The 20,327-nt window shown below is 37.7% G+C and overlaps 1 protein-coding gene across 4 annotated transcripts in view; it reads left to right on the top strand.

Annotated features, from left to right (window-relative positions):
- The window catches only part of SRPK2 (SRSF protein kinase 2), a 148,252-nt gene that overhangs the window by 27,886 nt on the left and 100,039 nt on the right, over nt 1-20,327 (top strand). The gene's annotated exons all lie outside the window — the stretch shown is intronic.

Raw genomic sequence — 20,327 nt, 5'->3', positions numbered from 1 at the left:
ACATCATACAACAACTGAGAGGAAGGTATTTTAAAGTATATGGTTCTAGAAGACACAATAATTTAGTTCATAATATTTTCATATTCCTGCTCTGAGGCATTACAGCAAAGAGGTTACCAATCCTTTCTCCTTCAAGATTCTGTATTTTCCATAATATTAATTAAAGCACGGGACACTGTGCTGCTAAAGATACCAACTTGCAGATACAACTGTGTTAGACTACCAGTTTGTTTTATGTGATGTTAATATGGAATCATAAAAGCTCTTTTAAAAAAATAAATTAACAAAAAAAAAAGGCCGGAGTGCTTGATGTTATGCTATCACTGAAGATACAAAATGCAGAAGAGCATCTTAATTGAGGCTGGGAGCAATAAAAATATATTTATATGCTAAAAGGCAGCTTCTTGAGTGGGTAGGACCAATTTATGCGAGAAAAAAAATACGTATGCCTCATCCAGCCAGCCTGATTACTGCAGGATCATCCGTTTGAGTCCTTCCAAGAAGCATGTGGAATGTATTATATTTCTTATTTTGATCAAAGTACCCTTTTTAAATTTTTTCATCAACTTTAGTGGTTAAGCTGATCCAGCTCTTTTTTTTTTTTTTATTGTTATCTGCACTTGCCCACTGTGTTCCTCCCTCATGTGCAAATCTGATTGCATTGTCTGTCTCTTCATATCTGTCAACATTGTAAGCCTTGCCCACTCATTCTTTATCTCCTGTAAATGCTCCATTCTTCCTCCTGTGGTGTTCCTTTTCCTCTAAATACCCTTCATCACCAGCGTTTGTAGCTGCTTCAGTCTTCTCCTTAGCCATTTCTGCCATCATACCCATAAAGACTTGGGATGATGGATATGGTTGGCAATTGCATTACTCTAATTATAAACATTGCCTGTGTCAATACATTTATAAATGCTTTTATCTCCCCATACCTGCCTTTTCTTCTCCCATGGTATTCTCATATTCTTAGTCTGTAAACTTCATTCAGGGAAGCAGTCTTGTCTCTGTGTTTTTGTATGGAACAGTATGTTCTAACCCTAACTGAGGCTAATGTAATGTAAACACTATAAGAATACTTTGTTGTTATGTAAGATGTTCTGGCTGGTGTAAATAGGAGCCTCATCATTCACTATGAGCTCTGGGTCGGATAACAGTGTTGGAGCTAGAATGTGGAAAACTGGATTTCTAGGAGGCTTTGAGGTCTGTCAGAAATGCTCCATGGCTATGATGCTCAAGGAGATAAAAATAAGGACTTGGCTTGAAAATGTATCTTAAAACAGCATTAATATCGTAATGCGGATATGTCTTTGGAGCATACTTACCCTAGCATTTCTTTGTAAAGGTCCAAAAAATACCTGAAAATGATGAAAGGAAGAAACCTACATGGTTTTATTTGGAAGACAGTATGACAGCCCTCAAAAGGGAGACTTTGATCTGAGCATCTCCCTGACAGTTGTCACTCTCCACAGTCACTGGGGAAAAAAAAAAAAAAAAAGTTTGTCAACTATGTCAGTAAACCAGAAATGTATCCTGATACTGGGCATGATCGTAGTTTTTTGAGGAAATGCATACAGTATCTGAGATGAAAGAAAAGCATCATGGGTGCCAAGTGTCCTCTACAGCATTTGCTTACAAAGAGAGGCAAGGCAGTATTATAATCAATCTGCCTTGAGGAACACTGAATGAAAAAGATGACTAATGATTTTTTTTAAACAGTAAAGCAAACTGTTAAGTAACAGATTACTAGAGGGATTTAGTGTTAAACACAGACTGCAATAAAACGTTGATTTCAGCCCTTTTTCCACTCCACCACACTGCTGAAACTTTTCATTAAGGGTTAACTTGTGTTTTGTCAACATGAGTCTTACAGGGCAGAACTTAGGTCAGTGATAAAAAAGTCCTCCTCTTTCAGAGAGCTGGTGTAGCTCTATTGTTACAGGAAGGCTGGAATGGTTCTTGTCTCAGCATTGGAAACCTGTGATGAAACCTGCTGTGAGATCTTCAAAGCTGGAAAACGCTGAACTGACTGAGAGGGTCAGACAAATTGAATTGAATAATGCTTGATAAGTAGCAATCTTTCCAGGCCGCTGTGTGGGGTATATAGCTTTGTGTTGAAAAATTGAAAACACAACTATTCACCACATTTGTTTTCCTAGTTGCTACATAGCCATTTACATATTCTTTTCAAATTCAGTAGAAGGTCTCTGGTTTTTGAGCTACTCACAGCAATGCCACAGTGTAACAAAGCTATTTGAGAAAATGAACTCTGCCTGATAGAAGCTGCCAGAAATTTGCTGTATTTTTAATCCGTATTTATGATTTTTCTCCAGACTTTACTAAAGGATTGATCTTAATCTCCAGTTCATATTCAGATTTTGGCAGAAGTGTGTCTCTGATTTTATACTGCTGTGACTACATAATCTGTACCGTCTTTGAGGAAAGAAAATATCCTTTTAAAATTCTCTTATTAATGTTCCCACAGAATCTAAAGGAAACTAGTATGAAACATGTTTTCTCTGAGCATGTTCTTTCTGAGTGGATCTCAAGAGGTTAACATGCAGCTTAAAACATACAGTCTATCTGGTGTACAAAAATAGTCTAAGGGCAAGGCAAAAAAAAAAAAAAAAAGGAATCATTGACATGATTTAAGAACATGTACTCACAACTGAGGAAGGAAAGATGAGTAAAGGCCTGCCGGAGGGCATAAACTGGGATTGTGGTTAATAACACCATGTGTTAGTAATACATGCAGATCACAGGTTTGCTTTTGGCATGTGTTAGCAGCTGGTGATGTGCAGGGTTTTATCTGGCCTTGTATGGCCTAAGTGCAGTTATATTTTATAGCCTCATACTTGTGTCAGTTTTAGCCTCTCCAAAAACCTTTTAACTGGCAAAGGGCCAAATCTTGGCTGTAAACTTTCAAACCTTTAAAGCAAAATTTGTGAAACTGGCAGCTATCCGGAATATGTGATTGTGGTGGGTGTCCCAAGGACAAGAGGGAGGAGGAAGGTCCTCTTCAAAGCATACTGATGAAAGCGAGAGCTTTGTATGACAGGAGGTGTTGAGAAACCAGTTTAAGCCAAAAGTTCTTGCTTGAGGAAAGACCTTAAGAACAAAGAAATATAACTCTAAGCAGTGACAGAAAACATGCCAATATTGCCCTGGCTTTCAAACAAAAGTAGTCAGTAAAGGAAACCTCGACAGAAGAGCTAAAATAGGCTCTGCCCCAATTGCTTCTATACTGAGACTGTGCAAGTAGGACCAAGTGGTCAAGGCTAATACCCAATAGTTAGGCACTTCTGGTATTTTGTAACCTTGTAGTGACTAAGAATCCCACGCCTGTGTGAGCCCTTTGCTATTTCAGGCCATTTTGTAAAACACTGATATCCTCATCTCAGAGAGGTAAAAGTAAAAAAAAAAAAAATGAAGTAGAGGGAAACGAATCATCCTCCAGTTGACTGTGTTTTGTGGGTGCTGTGCCAGAAATGCACAGGAAGTAGTTGGAATATGGTTGTATTTTATTTATTTATTTTAAAAATCTGATTAACAGTATCTCATAAGACTGTACTTTCTTGGACACTCAGTAGGTGTACACTGTTGTCAGGAGTGTAACGTAGGGGTATTTGAGCTCGCTTTGGTACCAACTATATGCATGGCAGTATGCAAGATGTGAGCCTACCCTCCTCCTTGGTGCTGTCACTAGACGGCCTCTGGTTAGCTTCTTTAAAGAGGTTTAGATGTTCTGACACTGTAGGTTAATTGGCAGAATAAAATAATTTACCCTTTGTGACGTGGTTGAATAATAAAAGTGAGCTACAATTTGGGTGATATTTTCACTTTAATCATCACACTTTTGGCTTGAATTTTAACTGTATATTACCTATATTTTAAACCATCTGCACGATTTATTTCAGTATAAACATTTATAATAAAAGTGGTAAGTCAGAACTGAAAGATTGTGTGTGTCTGCACTCTGGGACAGATTTTGCTGCACAGCAGAAGGTGTTATCTTTGTTCATGGGCCTGTTTCCCTCTTGTCTGTTGCTTGGATTGTGGAAGTTTCATTTTTATTCTATCATTCAGCCACCTTCTAGTACACTTCTTAAGTTAGAGCCTTAGTTCAATGAATGGTTACAGGACTAAGCCTTCTATTGTATAACTGTTCTGTTCAGTCACTTTTCAATTGCTGCTTGCTAAAATATGCCCTACTGTAAGATAAATAAGTCTTCAATGAGTAGCAATTTGAGGATTCTGTTTCTTGAACCTGCTGTGTGTCTAAATCCTTGTCTTTTCACACTAATTCACACGTTCATACATTAACTCATAATGTGGTATTAGTGTCAAAGTTTATAAAAAGAATATAAAATGCACAACTGAGTTGAAAAGGGTCAGTAATGGTTGCTATAATGGTGGCAATATCCATATTCTTTCAGAGCCCAGCCCTGGCTGCAGAACACGGGCTGCTTGGCCATATCTGCTTTAGAGTGCTTGCACTCTGGCAACAATATAGTGGCTGCATTGATGGCTCTTTTGTTGTGCTGGTGACAATAATAATATATTTATCCCCACTGAAATTTTAAATTCTTTAGGTCAGTAAATAAAAATACTGATTCTGCAGTGGTCCTTAGTATATCTGTCCCAAGTTTTAAGAGTTTGGATGGATAACTGGAAGTTTCATACGCACAGAGATTTGGAGCAATATAGGGCTGAAAGTGTTCTTATAGTCCCCTATGTATCTCTTAATTCACAAATATATCTACTTAAACTTATCCCGTGTAACTTTATCAGCCTAAGCAGAGTTACATCACTACTTAAATTTCCCCGTGCTGTTGTGTACTTTATTGTTTATCTTGCCATAATACTTATTTCTAAAATTTTTAGCCTCTGTGTTACTTTGCACAAATATGAATGTAACATGAGAGTGAATGAAATACAGCAGAAATTTGTTTGGTTTTCCCTGTCTATTTTTTTAAAAATTATTTTTCTCAGCCAACATGCCTGTGCACTCTTCTTTCAGTTTTTTTTTTAAACTCGTAACTGCTTCACTTTTTCTCCACTGGTGTTCTCCCTGATTTGTTGTGCCTTTCCTGTCTTCAAACTTTGTCATATCCACGTTCTTTCTAAGGTAGAATAAATGTTAGTATGATTGATTACTTGCTTTTACATAGGGGGGTTTATGTGCTAATGTAGCTATAGTAGTAGCTGCTCCTAACCTTTATCATATATGGAATGCAATGAATAATAGCAATTTAAAAAACATCTTTGAACATCTGAGTGATTCCACTGTAAAACAAACAAAAAACCCATCAAAGCCACAGCCTTCCATCCCTGTTTATACCTTATGGAAGGAAAGTGAGTTGGTGTAATTAATATACAAAGGGTGATGTTAAATGATATTTTAATCCCACATTAAATCAAATTAAATGGGAATTGGTAACTAAATAGGTGAAGATTGTATGCATTGATACAGCTACCTGCATCAGTGAGGATGAGATTCACCTGACCTCTTGTGGATGTCTGCAGTTCATCTGGTTACCCATACTTCATTATTATCACGAAGAGCCACTGGCCCTTGGGGGGATGCACCTTGTTTGGGATTAGATTAACCAACTAACAAGATTAACTCTGTTCTGAACTTTCCATTTCCCCATTTATGGCAAAAGGAGCCTATGATAACTCAGAGGTAGACACTAACAGGTAGAGTTCATTTAAGCTGTCTAAAAGTTAGTGACCGAAAATTGTTATCATGCCTCTTAAGTCAGTGGAACTTGTCACCGTAGGAAAGCAATTTCTTCTCTCTTCAAAATTAATGCTGATGTCCTCAATGATCTCCATAGTACGCTAGGGATTTATACACTACAAACGCTGGGTTTGGTAGTTTCTGAAACTGTTCCAGCTAGAATTTTAAGAGGATGTTGGGACATAGCCAAGTGTAATATAATTTAATTTACAAATTCTTACACACTTCTAGATCTGGCCTTTTCTTTATCTAGTCATCTTGTGTGCTTTCTGAAGCAGATTAACAAAGGAAGAAAATAATTGTAATAATTATCCTTGGGGGATAAAGCAAGTCTGAATATTTTATCACTTTCAGTCACTTCTCTTGTTGATATTTCTAAGTGAAAATAAACCAGGGCGATGTTAAGTCTTGCTGTTGTATTATTGTTGGACGAGTGGTTTGATGACTCATGTTGATTGGGAGTTTTTCCAATTTTAACATAACAATTGGGGTTGTTGCGTATTTTTAAAAAATAAAAAAAAAGCAAGCTCTTCTCCCGTCTTCTGTTAAAATAAGTATGAAAAATAACAGCAAAAATAAACAAAAATCTGGAAAAGAACCTGTTTCTAAATGCATATTTTACTTTTTTCTGTTCATGATGTCATTCTGCTGCTTTATTCACAATTTTTTTATGGGCAAAAGCAGAATTTCTTATGTAAATAAGCAGATGCTACAGGTTCTCCAAATATACTTTGGACTCCTTTAAAATTGGTGTACTCAATTTATCCTATTTTCCCATATATAGGAACCTCCAAAACATAGTTTTAAGTGTAAAGTGCTGGATACAACTCATGGACCTGCCACTACCTCAGCTGCTCTTGTCATTGCTTAGTTGCTTCTTGGAGTAGGAGTGGTGCAAAGGTGCAGGGAGTAGTAACCTGCTTACTGTCATGTCCCTTTTTTTGGGAGGAAAGGAAGGATGTATTGTTTTCTATTATATATTCTGGTGTATTGTGTAGACAGTGCAGAGGAGAGCACACGTTGATCTTCCTTAAAATATTCAAAGTGGTCTTGCTTTGCTTCTTCTAACCAACCACACATCAGCTCATTTAAGTTGAGCACATTTGCTGCATTCAGTGTTTTCCCTTGCAAGATTTAGTCTTTGTCTTTTTTTAGTTTGCTTTTCTTCCTACACTCTCCTGAGCTTTCTCATAATTCTTTGTCTGTATTCAGCTATCTATTTTCACCTTGGTAACATACCTTTGCTCCCTCTCAACATTATTCCCTTCTCCTAGAATTTTTACTTTATTTTTCTCCTGCTTGATTTTTCTCTGCTCTCAGTGATTTCTGCTAATTTTATTTTGCTTCCTTGTCTCCCAACTTTTTCTCATCTCTTTTCTTTCCTCTAGTTCTTAATTAATATTTGAAGGTAAATTGGTGATTCTTACACCTTAACAAAATGACATTGTTTAGAGTTGTCTTGTAAGATTGGCTTTTCTTCTGCTGCTTATTACTTCATTTTTTTTCTTTCCTTTTTATGCATATATAAAAGTATCTCATTATGGTTGTTAAACATCAGGAGCAAACAATGATTATATAAATCTATTTATATTCTAGTTTTCCTGTAAGTAGGGTGAAGTAGTAGTGGCATTTAAAAATACATAAAATCTTTGAAGTGTGTTTCCTTCACCATAAGGGAGCCAGCATGGCATGATCATCGGTAGGCTTTGTCTGGGCTAGACTTGCCAGTCCTGTTGAAACTTGAATGATCTGATTTTCAAGCACATATCTTCTATGACTGTAAACTTAGACACTTTAGAAAATAATGAACAGGATAGTGAAACTGGAAGAGAATTCAGACAATTTAGCTTCCAGTGCTCTTTCATGAGGCTTTTTATTTTATTTAATGTAGTTTCCAATTTTCCCCCTGTGTTTATAAAAAGGGGAATGCTCTAAAGATGGACCCTTTCTCTGAGCCCTCAGCAAAACCTGAAGTAGTAGGTAGACTATTACCTGCCAATCTGTTTTTTCTTTCAATTTTCTTTTTCCTTTTGTGTCTTTATGACTATCTGCATTGGTCTAGTTTTTTTAAACAGTGTTTCTTTTGGTTCTGGTAGGGTTTTTTCTTTTATGAAAGACATAACTGACACTATTGGCAATCTGTTCAACATTGTGTATTGTTTAAATGTTGCTCTAACGGCTGCCAAAATTAGGACTATGTTGCTGAGATCTTAAATTTGTAGATGCTTCTTGCCAACAGTGAAGTCAAGGTGTTTTGTTCGGCTCATGTAGGCAAGAAAAAAAGGAAAATGTATAGGAGTTCTAACTTTATGGTTTGAAGAAGAAATTGGGTGGGTATGGACATGTGTAGGTGACATAATTTGATGACTCATCAGATGCTAGCCACTGGGGCTGAGACCTGGAGAGGAATCTGGTAGGGTTGCAGGGGAGGAGAAGGCTGAGTGACGTACTGCTACGCTTTTAGCAGCATCGCTCAACAGAATCAGCTTCATACAATGTCGGAGAAGATGGGAGGTAACGAAGGACCATGACTAGCTACTGAATGATGGTCACTACACATTTGCAGAGTGAATAGTAGTGATGATTTACCACCTACATCACTATTTCTTCACTGCAGAAGAAACTACTTGTAGCCAGCTTTTAGACAAAGCAATACTGGGTTTTTCCTGTGATTGCTGAGTAAGTGATGGGGAAGTCAGATGGCGGAGGGGTGAGAGTGTGAAAAGAAAAAAGGTAGAGCTGAAAAAAATATCTTGAAAGTCTTAATGTTCAAGAGGTAGGCTTGCAGACCAGCAAAGCACACATGGAATTTTTCATCAGCAATAGCTGATGATGATATGATTTTAGATGAGACATTAAGAGGGGAAAAAAAAAAAAGGCAGCCAAGATGTAAATAGCTTTACTGATTGCAATATCAGATGTCATGTCTGGACAGACCTCTGCTTTATATAAATACCTCCACTTTTGTGGTTAGTTTTAATTCCCTCCTTTCCTATGGAAAAATTTTGTCTCTAGCGGCCAGAATTTTTTGAGATAACATTTTAAAAATCTTTTCTATTTATTTTTTTCTCAAATCTTGCAGTAAAAGTTTGTAGATATTTCTCCAGATTATTTTCCAATCATTTATTGTTGTTGCATATGTATAATGTTGCTTTAAAAAAAAATAATACCAACATCTCACTTCTTAAAAGAACAGAGCAAAAGCAAAGGGATATTTTGACATGTGTTTGCATGTCTGTGTGTTGTATGTTTTATCTATAAATTCAAAAATGTTTCTGATGGAAGTCTTCAGGACGAGAAGACTTTCATAGCACTCTGTTAACTGGAAGCAGCTCATATTTTTTCTTTTCATTTTTGTGAGTAGAGTATGTTCTTTCTCTGTATATTCAATGATAGGTATTTAGTATGTATATGTATTATACTGTAGTTACTCTCAGACTTCACAGAGACAGGCATCTGAAGCATTAAAGGTATTTCTGTTCCTTGGAAAAAAGAAAGTGTAAATAGATAAATGTCCTTTACTTGAAGATTTTGGCTGAGTGTCAAGTTATCAGTGTTAGGGTGTTTAACATTTGTATCAGTTTAAATAAATACTTTCTAGTGTTACTAGTACTATGTCCAGTCATAGCTAGGGAGAAGCCCAACAGAAAAATCCCCAGTGTCTTTTCATGCTGCTATGTAAATCCAGGACACTGGCAATTAAAGAGTGAAAATGGTGTTATGAGAAATACACCTGAAATATAATTAGAAGGTTCCTCCTTTCGTGGGCACTGCATGCATGTTTAAAATGTCATCACTACAATTTTACCTCCACTAATAATTTTCAACTGTTTCTAAAAGCTTGATCTACAACTTGATCAAGTTGTAATTTAAGAGTAGGTAGAACTATTTAGTTAGCTAAAATAATATTATAAAATAATAAAAAAGCGCTATATTAACAGGGAATCAGAGCTGTTCTTAGGTACAATTGTTACAGATTTATTGTTGCCACTGGTTGTCCGTTACGATAGATGATGATTTCCTTCTGTGCAATATGTTGGTGTTTTTTGCTTTCATTGGCAATAGTTATGGTAGCAGGGAGGCAGATCAATGTAGGGGAAGCAGGTATGATTACAGTTAGCACATGTGCACTTCAGATGATGGAAAGTGATGATGGTTTCACTTTGTTTCTTCAGCCAGCTGTGTGCTTTGCCTCAGTGATAGCAAAGGCATTGTGTACAGGTGCCATGATCCAAAACCTTTTCTTTGCAGTAACTGGTGCTGGTCTGACAGGCTCTAGCAGAGGATTTTGGTGTCCTTCAGGAGTTTGTTTTGGTCCTTCAGTTGTCTTTTCGACAAGAAACAAACTACAAAGAGCATATTGAAGGATGGCTAGCTGGTGGAATATGGAATTTTAAGGTCTGTTGTAATATTGGGAAGGTTGTTGTGAGACAAAGCCTTAATACTTCGTTCCAAGGTGCCAGTGAGTCGCAGAACATAGACTACACATGGTGGACATCGACAGGCTTATTTACACAGGAGTTGTACAGTGTCGAAATGAAGAAGCCGTAGGTAAAACCAGAAGGAATATTGGATGTTGTTTGGTGAATGTGGCATAATACAGTTGACCATCAGTATCTTGGTTTTGGCAGTTTTAATGACTGCTGAAGATGCTTCTCCTGCTGTCTTTCACAGATGCTCTCATTCCTTCTTCATGTAAAAACACTTGTTTCTGCCTTTTCCCCCCTCATCTCCTTCCTTGTAAACAATAAACATCTTAACTGAAGTTTGACAGAGACAACTTGGAAATCCTTCCCTGTGTTCCTGAAGAGTTATGCTTTGTGTAAGGTGATCACCATGTGGGACCCATGTACCAGTAGGGCACGACTCACTGCTAAAGCAGAGAGGTTTTTGGCTTGCTTTGTGCTCAGGATGGCACATACTTTTTTGATGGAGCTTCTTCTGAGAACTGTTTGTCCTCTTATAAGAAGGCCAGGAAAGGAGAAGAAAGACCCATATCTTGTTCTAGAGGAACAGAGCTGAGAATATCATCTTTAGAGCTGAGAATTCAAGGAGTATAAGAGCCTGATGATCTGCTGGATAAGAAATGTTGAAATCCTTGCAAGAATATTTGCAAAACTGTGGTGGTGATTGCACTATAAAAACTTGGACAGAACATACTGAAAAACATCCTGTGAATAACCTGTCAAAATATTTCAGTTTAAAAGTATTTCTACTATAAGGATTTCTAAATGTAAAACTTCTAACAAAAAGTAAAAACATAAAGCTTTTTAGAATAGTGGATGATAATAAAAACTGAGGCTAATGGGAAATTCTAACCTGGACTTTAAGGTTATAACATGTATTCAATGATTGTGACCCAGTTTAATCCTTTTGGGTAAATCATGTAGCTTCATCTCCTAGGAGAGGCAGGAATCAGAGCGTGTGCAAGATTTTATGAGTCATTGCTTTAGTCTTCAAAAGGTAACATACTCTTGACTCATTTGGATGAATAGAAACCTGTTTTTTCTTAAGACTGGAATTTAATTTGTCTTTCCGCAACATAAAAGCAATTTATTTTTTTGTTGAATTTTGAAGAAAAAGCACGTAACAAATGAGTGGAAAAATAATAGTATTTGAAGATTTGAATAGCACTTAAAGCATTTAGACCAATTGTAGACTTGAAAGAAAATGCTGTTATTGAAAAAATCCTAACATAGTAACAATTGTACACTAGATTGTAAAAGGAATATATTAGAAATATTTCAGACTAGAAACCAGAAATTATCCATTCTGTCTAGTGAGTTAAGATAGTAAAGATAGTAGAAGTGATGTAGTTTGAGGGTGGGAAAAAATTAACACTCCATCATTATGCCAGAGGTTGAATTTCTTTCAGCTTTGGCAGAAAAGCTGATCAGTCACACTCAGCAAACCATTTGGGTCACCCTAGACAAGGTTTGGAAAACACATCTAATCGTTTATTGTGTTTTAACTAACAGAGTAATAGCTTCTTAAATCACTCTGTCTTTAGCTACCTTATGTACAACTGTTCCCATATGAAGATGTATTTTGCCTAATAATGGGTACAATTGGCAGCTGATTTTAAAAAAAGAACAGGAGGATACATTTTAACGTACTTAGTAATTATTATATTTTTTTTGTGGATAAACTTCTACAGATAAACTTTCTGCTTTCCAGCAATTCTAAGGAACATTCTCAACTCTGTCCCTGTCCCCTCCAAACAAAATCCTTCTTGTGAAGGTTAAATACATATAAATAATAAAGTTAATATGACATAAATGATATAAACACTTTAATATAAATAATGTTGGTACACATAAATAATATGAAGACATATAAATAATTAGAAAATAACAGGCACAGTCAAATTTAGGGTTAAAAGTGTTTTCTTTGGTGTGCTTTACTGGTATTTAATCTGATAGGTAGTTATGCAAGTTTAAGTTTTGTGGGTTTTTTTTCTTTGAAGAATGGCTTTTTGTACAACCACAGATTTTCCAAACAAACATTGGGCAGACTTGGTTATTAGGCTGAGATGAGAGGAGGGAGGGAAAAGGAACAACTTGGTGTTAGGCATGCATCTGGTACAGCCAATGCTGCCAGACCCAGGAGAACTACCAGAATGAATTCCTCTAATGTCATCTTTGTGTTTCAGTAAGCACTTCATTAATGAATAGTACAGCCTGGCAAAAGATCAAATGCCAGATTAAGTCAACAAGGCTTAGTTAAAGTTAGGTGGGTGACTTAAAAGAAATTCAAATGCATAGTTCCATTTAACTGTAGTTCTGTTTCCCTGGGTTTATAATGGGCCATATTTAGAGTAACAGTAGGATATCTTAATGCTTTTCTTAAGTGCTCAATGCTTTCTCAAGTTTATTTACAAACTTCCTTCAAAGATTTCCATATATAAACATAAACAAGAAACTCAAGAGTTTGACTCTATTAAAAATTCTTCAGAGGTATTAAGTATGTGACTTTGGCTTTATATTTTATGTATTTGGAAACTAAATATTTTAACAAGTAAAAGGCAAGTTAATCTAAGTATTTTGTCTGCTTTTCCCCCTTTTTGAGAAGCAGAAGCAAAGTTGACTGTATGGTGGATGTTCTCATGCTTCTGGTTTCCACCCCAAGATCTGCACTTTGTGTTTCCTTCCTACCATGTTTCATTCCTTTGTGTATCTTGTGTATTTCCGTGTCCTCCTCATTATGAAGATTCAGTGAAACAAAGTTTTAAAATGATAGTATAGTGTTGCTGTTTTTCTTGAATAAAATGGCATTGTTCAGTAAGTTCTCAATGAATAATCTTCCATTTTCCTTTACGAAAACAAGGCAACAGTGAGCATTAAAGATACACACTGTCTTTCAGATTGGCTTTGGCCTCCATTTGTGTTAATGAGAACAGTACTAAACTAGCAGTGTCATCTGGGTGAAAGATGTCTGTCTGAGAATTGGGGTAGACTTATCTCTTGGGTACTAATGGGGGGTGGCGGCCATTTTCAAGGAAAACAGAATATTTTGTAAAAATCTTGTTTTTCAACCTCAGATCAGGTATGGAAAACTCAATTTGGAAAGATAACAGTGATATTACTATGAATATGTTCTTTAAAGTACCTGAGCAGATGATTCCAGTAGAGTTTTAAGTGTATCAGAGAAGTGAAAAAGCAGTGTTTCTGTTATCTCTGAGGTCAGTAGGAGATCACTCCTATAGTAACCTATAGTTTCCTTAAAAAAACCAAAAAACATTAGGTATTGTTAACATTAAGTCCTCATGAGGTACTTGTAAATACTGAGTAAATTCATCTTCCCCTTTATACAAGGGAAAAATGAAATACTGTTTTTCCTCTTTATTTCTAGAATATTTTTTTTTCCCTGGGTAGGTACTGGCTCCTATTATGTATACCTGCCAAGCTGAGTGGGACCCAGCTTTAGCTGATGCCTGTGTGTAGACTCGTGCAGTGTATACAAATAAAGGATCTGTGCTCCACTTCGTGTCTTATACCCAGTCTCTACTACTTGTGTGTGTGATGGAGGAGTGTTTTTTAAAACATACTTTTACATTCAGAACAGTAGCTAAAACACGACTCTTACATAAATGTTTAAAATGCTATGCATTTTGATACTACTGACTTTCTTTTTTTTTTTTTTTTTTGCACCCCTCTAGGAAAGGAGGATGTTAGCTTTATCAGTTTGAAGTGAATGGGTTTTTAAAACGGTGATTTTAATATTGCAAGTACAGCATAACCTTAAAAGTTCTATTGTAATTTGCTCATGCCCTGAGCAGAAATATTATTTAGGATACTGAAGAGGAATAATACTAAAAATATTAATGTAATCTCTCCAACAGAAGATTGCAAACAGCTGGTTTTCTGTCAGTTACTCTTCAATGAGGCAGTCACTGGCTTGTGTTTCTGCATTGCTGTGACTATTATGCATGAGACCTGAAGAAGTCCATAAAGCTACTATTTTTTTCCTCGATTCAAAAGCTCAGTAACATCTGGAAGAACTGTTTATTTTAGGGTAATTATACTCTTTGTGCTTCCATACTATACCCTTTATTATTCACATGTTGATCAGATTTAGGATTGCTCTGTTTGTGCCATTTTGAAACCCCTGGTACCAGAGCCTGTCATTCCAGCAGTTCATTTTGTAGGACTATTTCTTATTTTAAAAGTACATTAATTAAAAGAGATGAAGGAGCAAACCTTTCAAGTTTTGTGTAAATCTGCCTAATTTTGTCCTGTGTTACACAGTGCCTCATCAGGAGAATTTTGATTTGTTAGCTTTCTTTTGTACTGTTTAGGATGTCACTTGTACAACAGCTATCCACAGCTCTAAACATAGATCTGTCCACATAAAATCATGTTAGTAATACCTAAGTTCCTATGTGCATTTCATAGTTCCAAGGCTGAAAATTTACTTAGAATGGGTCATTTGGTTAATTTGCTTTGCATAATATTTTTAGGTCTGTCTATAGGATTTGGGAAGCAGGATTCTTTATTTTACAAGTAACATTTGGGAGTCCAGTCAATTTACAGCATAGTGAGTGTTGTAATAGGCAAAATGTAAGATCCAAGCAGCTGTAGCACTAATATGATGTAAAGAAGGAAGAGACAACAGAATAGACGAGGATGGATATTGATGGGGAAGGAGGTGTTTGAAGATACTGTAGAAGAAAGACTAAAAGCATCTTGAGCTTGTGTTCTAACATATATGCTGCGCAGAAAATGGAAGAAAGCCACTGAACCTGCTAGTTTATATCAGGCTAGATTAATAAAACATGTGGATGAGCCCACTTATTAATTAAAAACTAAGGGGTTTTTTGCATATTTTTAGTATAATTTTTATTTTAAAAGAGACGTATGGAATTTTGTATGGCAGGGCTTTACTTGGCAATAAATTGAAGCTAGTATGTTTAGCTACTACTTTGTCTCTTATCTTGCTCCCACAAGGGGGGAAAAAAAAGCTGTATTAATTGCATTCTGGAACAGCGGTTCTCTGCCCTGGATAAATTTAATACATGTACTGTCAGTAAGATATTTTGATCTTCGCTGACGAACGTGTTGTAGACCATTGAGATAATGTTTGCGATAGACATGATTAAGTTTGTAGTGAAACAGTGACTTTTGTCAGTTGATTTTGAAATAGTGGTGACTGATATTTACCTATATGTCATAGGAACAATTTATGCAGTGTTGTATACCTTCTCCACATTCTTCCATCTGTGCTTAAGCAGTGGCTAGTTGGTGGTTTTTTTTTTTTCCTTTTGTTGTGGAGAATTCTTGGGGTTTTTTTTCTTACTGGTAAAAACAAACAAAACTACAGGCTAGACCTGCTCCCCTGTACTTTTTTCTAGATTACATATTCCTCAGATGTTATCAATTCTGATATCAGATTTTTTTTCTTCTTTCACATTATTGAAATAAAATAGCTTCCTTTCTTTGGCTTGTCTGGAGAGTTTCTTCCCTTATTCCTTTCTGAGATAGTTCGTTCTAGTTTTGTTGTGGAAACATTGTTCCTTCGAGCCTTTGGCATGATGCTCTCTTACACATCCCCTTTGAGTTTAGAAACTGCCAGCTTTGCTTTGTAGGGCTCTCCTCTCTTTTTCCAAGTGTCTGGTCTCCTCTTTTTTTGGCAGAGTGAATGATCTCTCTCTAAAGGAGATCCCTTCCCATTTTGGCTTTTTCTGATGCTTTTCTCTCTGATCTAACCCACAACCTACAGTTGGACACCTCAGAGGAGACAAATAACTAGGCTAAGAAAAAAAAATAATTTTGAGCACAGATTCCACTAAAATGCTAGTTTCTAGTTTGCTTTGGTTTTTTTAAAAAAAAATCGTGATGATTATGAAGCCATTTTGGGCAGTGCAGAGACTTCCTGAGCTTGTTTTTTGTTTTCATTCAATCGTAGCTTGAATAGTGTGGCTTTAGAGACTTAGTGTATCTGCTTCGCTCAGGTCTTGGATGAGAGCCAGTTGTCTGCCACTTGATCTGTACACAACGTAAAATTACTCAGTGTGGGCTGATAAAGTACATGGAATGGTTGAGGAGTTGGTGGCAATGATACTGCTGCCCATACCTGGATGTATTGTTATTTTGTAGCTTGGAAAACGTATTGTATTAGTTGCTGCTTTGGGATTTGCAGGCACAAATTTTCCTTTTTTTTCAGCCAGAGTGTTGTCATCTATTTGTCTGGATGTGGTTCTACGTACAGTGCCATCTTTGTTGCCTCTGAAATAAGGACAGTCCAAAAATCTCAGTGAGAACATAAGTGCTTTCTCACAAAGTAGAGGTTCTCTGTACGTCTGTGTGCTGTTCAATACAACTATCTAATTAACACATAAAAGTCATTAAAGGTGGTGTTCTTTGAATCCATAATGGGTTTTGGTCCTAAATTGCCCAGCATTTCCCTCTGTGCCACAGCACTTGAGGTGAACCAAAAGTGTTAGTTCTCTGTGTTATGTTGGAGGGGCTCGAACCAAGAGGTGTTCAAGAAGAACTGCTCAGCTGTAAAACTTTTAATTCTTCTTTTTTTTTTACTTGACGTTTTACAAATATTGCTATAATTTGCATTCTTCTGGGCTGTGAATGCTGGTTGAGTGGGTGGTAGGGTAACCACAATTTGGAAGGTTTTTTTCTTTTTTTATTTGGACTTGGAATGCAATTTATATGTTCTAATAAATTCTGTAAATGAGCCCAGATTTCTGGATATGTAATTTATAAATAATCAAAATAAACAAGTGATAACATTGCTGTTTCTGCAGCTGTTTTTGTCTCATGGCCTAAAAGGCACATTGTGTAAAACTCATCTGTCTTATTTTGGTGATTTTATTTCCATGATCAATTTTGTATCAGGAGTGATAATGGTGGTACCAGCCTGATCTTGGGGTGCAGTATGGATGTGTAAAGGTACAGACTGGCTTTTCAAAATGAGCAAAATGGGTCCACTTCCAAAAGTCTCAGCAGAGACAAAAGACAGGTAAATCCCAAATAAGAAAATATTTTAAATTGACAAGAGAGAAGCAGAGAGGGAAAAGAAAGAAAAACTCCACAACCTTGTAATGGAAGTGTTATTGAATTGTGGAACGGAACACTCATTAATGATGCTAGATTTTTTTTTTTCCTTTGAAGTCTCATTTTATTTAAATTACTCATCACTATATTAAATAGATCCTTGTTGCCAAAAGTAAAACTAAAACTGACTTATGTGCTGGAATACCATCAGAGATAAATGTCTTTGCATCTCTTAGAACATCCAAGGACTTCGTTTGCAGTGAAGTAACTTACATCTTAGATTTTATTTTTAACATCTTGTTGTGTGTTAGCAATAACGTGTAAGTGTAATAATCTCTAGGCATCCATTGAAAGGCCTGTCTGGAGGCTTGCTTATGGAATGGATCATTTGATCGCTTTATTCCAAGCTCTGTGGATTTTGTTTTGTCATAAAATCCTGCCTTGTTAATACCTGTTTATATAATCCATTTTAAATTCTAACAGGGTTAAGAATCTTCAGAAGGAATTAAAAAAATTGTTGGATTATGAGATCGAGGAGCATACTTAGTCAGTCAGCGTCAAGGATTTTCGATAGGGAAAATGAACTTCAGTTTGCATCTCCAAATAATCAGTTTTATCTCTGTCTAAAAGTGGGGGTAAGCAACTGAGAGCTGCCTTCTAACATTGCTTCATACAGAAGGGGGTGGGGGGGGGGGAGGGTGGGGAGAGTGGAGCAGAATTAGGGTACTAAAGGGATAAGCTTTCTCCACAATGCTGTCCAAACCTTTAGTCTTCTCCATGCTACAAAAATTACTGTGGTGTAGCTTTTACTACTGATAACACAAATGTGTTATCACAATGTGTAACAAAGCATCCTGTTCTTGTTGAACCATAGCAGGTCACAGTATGAAGAGAGGAATCCATAAGGAATTGCAGGTATGCTGGTCCTTAAGAAAAAAGTACATATACTTTGTTTTAACCTGTGTAAAATGAAGTATTCCATGTTCAGTGACTTGTCAAATTTTTTCCTGAATTTTCTTAAAGGCAATCTCTTTCAGAGAGGTCTTTTTGCAGTGCTCTGAATACCTGGTTGAGTCCTGCAGTAGATGTTTTTGGTCACACTGTGCCACTGTTCTTTGGTCTATTTGATCTTTTGCACTGCCTTCATACAGTTCAAACATAAATTTGTTGGAAAGCACTGCCTTATGATAACCCAATATTACAGGGTTAGCCTTCCCCTACTTGTTTAAAACAAACTTTGAAATAAGTAACAATATATACAGTGCATTGCATAATTTGTATGATCAGCACCGATGTCATACACTGCACTAAAAATCTGGTTTAAATTAACAGTGTGATTCTATAGTTGAAAATGAAGGGGTAGTAAAGCTGTTTGTGGAGCCTTTATGCAGGACAACATAGGTCTTAATGACATACCAGATTTAGGTTTTTACTGTAACATGAGCGGGTCTTTCAGTGATTGGGTGGATATTCAATGTTTTCAGTTCTTAGCTACTGTACAGCTATAAGTTACTTAAAAGCTATTTTTGAGATTGCACTGAGTACAAAATGAGACAGTTAGATGTTTATCATGATTTTTAACTGAAAAAAAGCCAGTACTCCAGGGAGTTTAGGTGATGCTGTCATCTCCTCTTCATGGCTCGAGAGCTGAGGCACAGAGGGAAAGATGCACATGGCCTAAGCGAGAACTGCTATGGACTTTCAGTAATGAGGTCCAAGACACAAGAGCAGCAAGCTGATCTCGAGCACACTGCAGCTCTGGAGCTGCCCAGAACCTGGGAGATTTCCAGCCATCAGCCTGGATGTTCCTGCGGCAGCTGAACTTGTGCCTGTGTTGGAACGTGGGCAGAGAAGGCTCCCGGGAGCACCTGCTGCCTGGGATGGGCAGCGGTGAAGGAAGGTTTGCATGGCCCTTGCAGTCATGCACTTGAGCCAGTTGTGGACATACTGACGTTGCAAAGATACGTTTTGAAAGCTCTGAGAAGCATCTCCTTTGTATGTGAGAACTGAGATTCTTCTTGGAGGTTTCTCTGGGCAGTGTGTTTTGGTAAAATTTGGTTTAAAACAAACAAAACCAAGCAATATTTGTTTCTCTTCTGTTTGCAGAAATTGCTGAGGGTTTGTGTCTGAAATGTGTGTCAAGAAAGAAAATAAGTCAGGTTTAAGCTCTGCTGTCGTAGCATGGCTAATCCCAAATAGCTGAAGTTTACCTCGGTTGTGAACAAGTGGACAGCATCTTAACCTCGCACAGGTCTTACCAGGATGTCCATAGGTTTCCCGCGAGGATGGGGTCTAAAATGATGCTCGCATCCGTGACGTTATTCTTTGGGGGGTTTTGGGTCACAGACGTCTGGACTCCGGAGCTCCTGGCGCATTCGTTTTTCGGCAGCCTCTCGGTTCTGCTGTGACAGGATCTGGTGGAATCGAGGGACGGAGGGTGCGAGGTGCCCCCTGCGGCGGCCGGCGGGGCGCCCGTGCCGGGGGGCGCTGCCGGGCGGTTCCTGGCGCAGCCGTGAGGCCGCGGCGCCGTCAGCCGGGTGGGTGGTTCCGCTTCGCTGTTACAAGTGCTAGGTTGGTAATCGCGAGACATTTTTTTTTTTTTTTTTAAATTGAAATACTACTTTTCAGAGTCAATTTGGAGGAAATCAGAGGCAGGGCATTGAAAAAATAAAACCCGGGTGTGCGTAGCGTTTTCCACGTTCGATTTCTGACCCGTGTATGCAAGTAGTGATTTAATACTTCATTCTTTGTGACAAAAATGATTCAAAGAGCCATATTTTTCAGGGCTTTTGATCTGGAGGTTTTCGAGGGTGCCCGGTACAGTTTAGATAACTAACCGGGGACAGAATCCGTGCCATAAATCCTTTGTTTCGGGGTTTTCTCCCCTCAGAAGCTCCCCTGGGCGCCCCCGCTGGCGGCCAGCGCGGTGAGACTGGCCCGGTGACCGCGCGGGCTCCCGCCGCGGAGAGGCGCCCCCCTCCCCCCCCGCCCGCGGAATGGTTCCGTCCGCCGCCGTGCCCAGTCATGTGCGCGGGCCGGGCCGGCCCGCCGCCTCCCGCCGCCTCCCGCCCCGTCCCCTC

This window comes from Falco naumanni, chromosome 5 (assembly GCF_017639655.2).
Source record: "Falco naumanni isolate bFalNau1 chromosome 5, bFalNau1.pat, whole genome shotgun sequence".
NCBI lineage: Eukaryota > Metazoa > Chordata > Aves > Falconiformes > Falconidae > Falco > Falco naumanni.
Note: the sequence above shows the minus strand (reverse complement) of the source record. Positions and strands in the feature narration are given on the sequence as shown.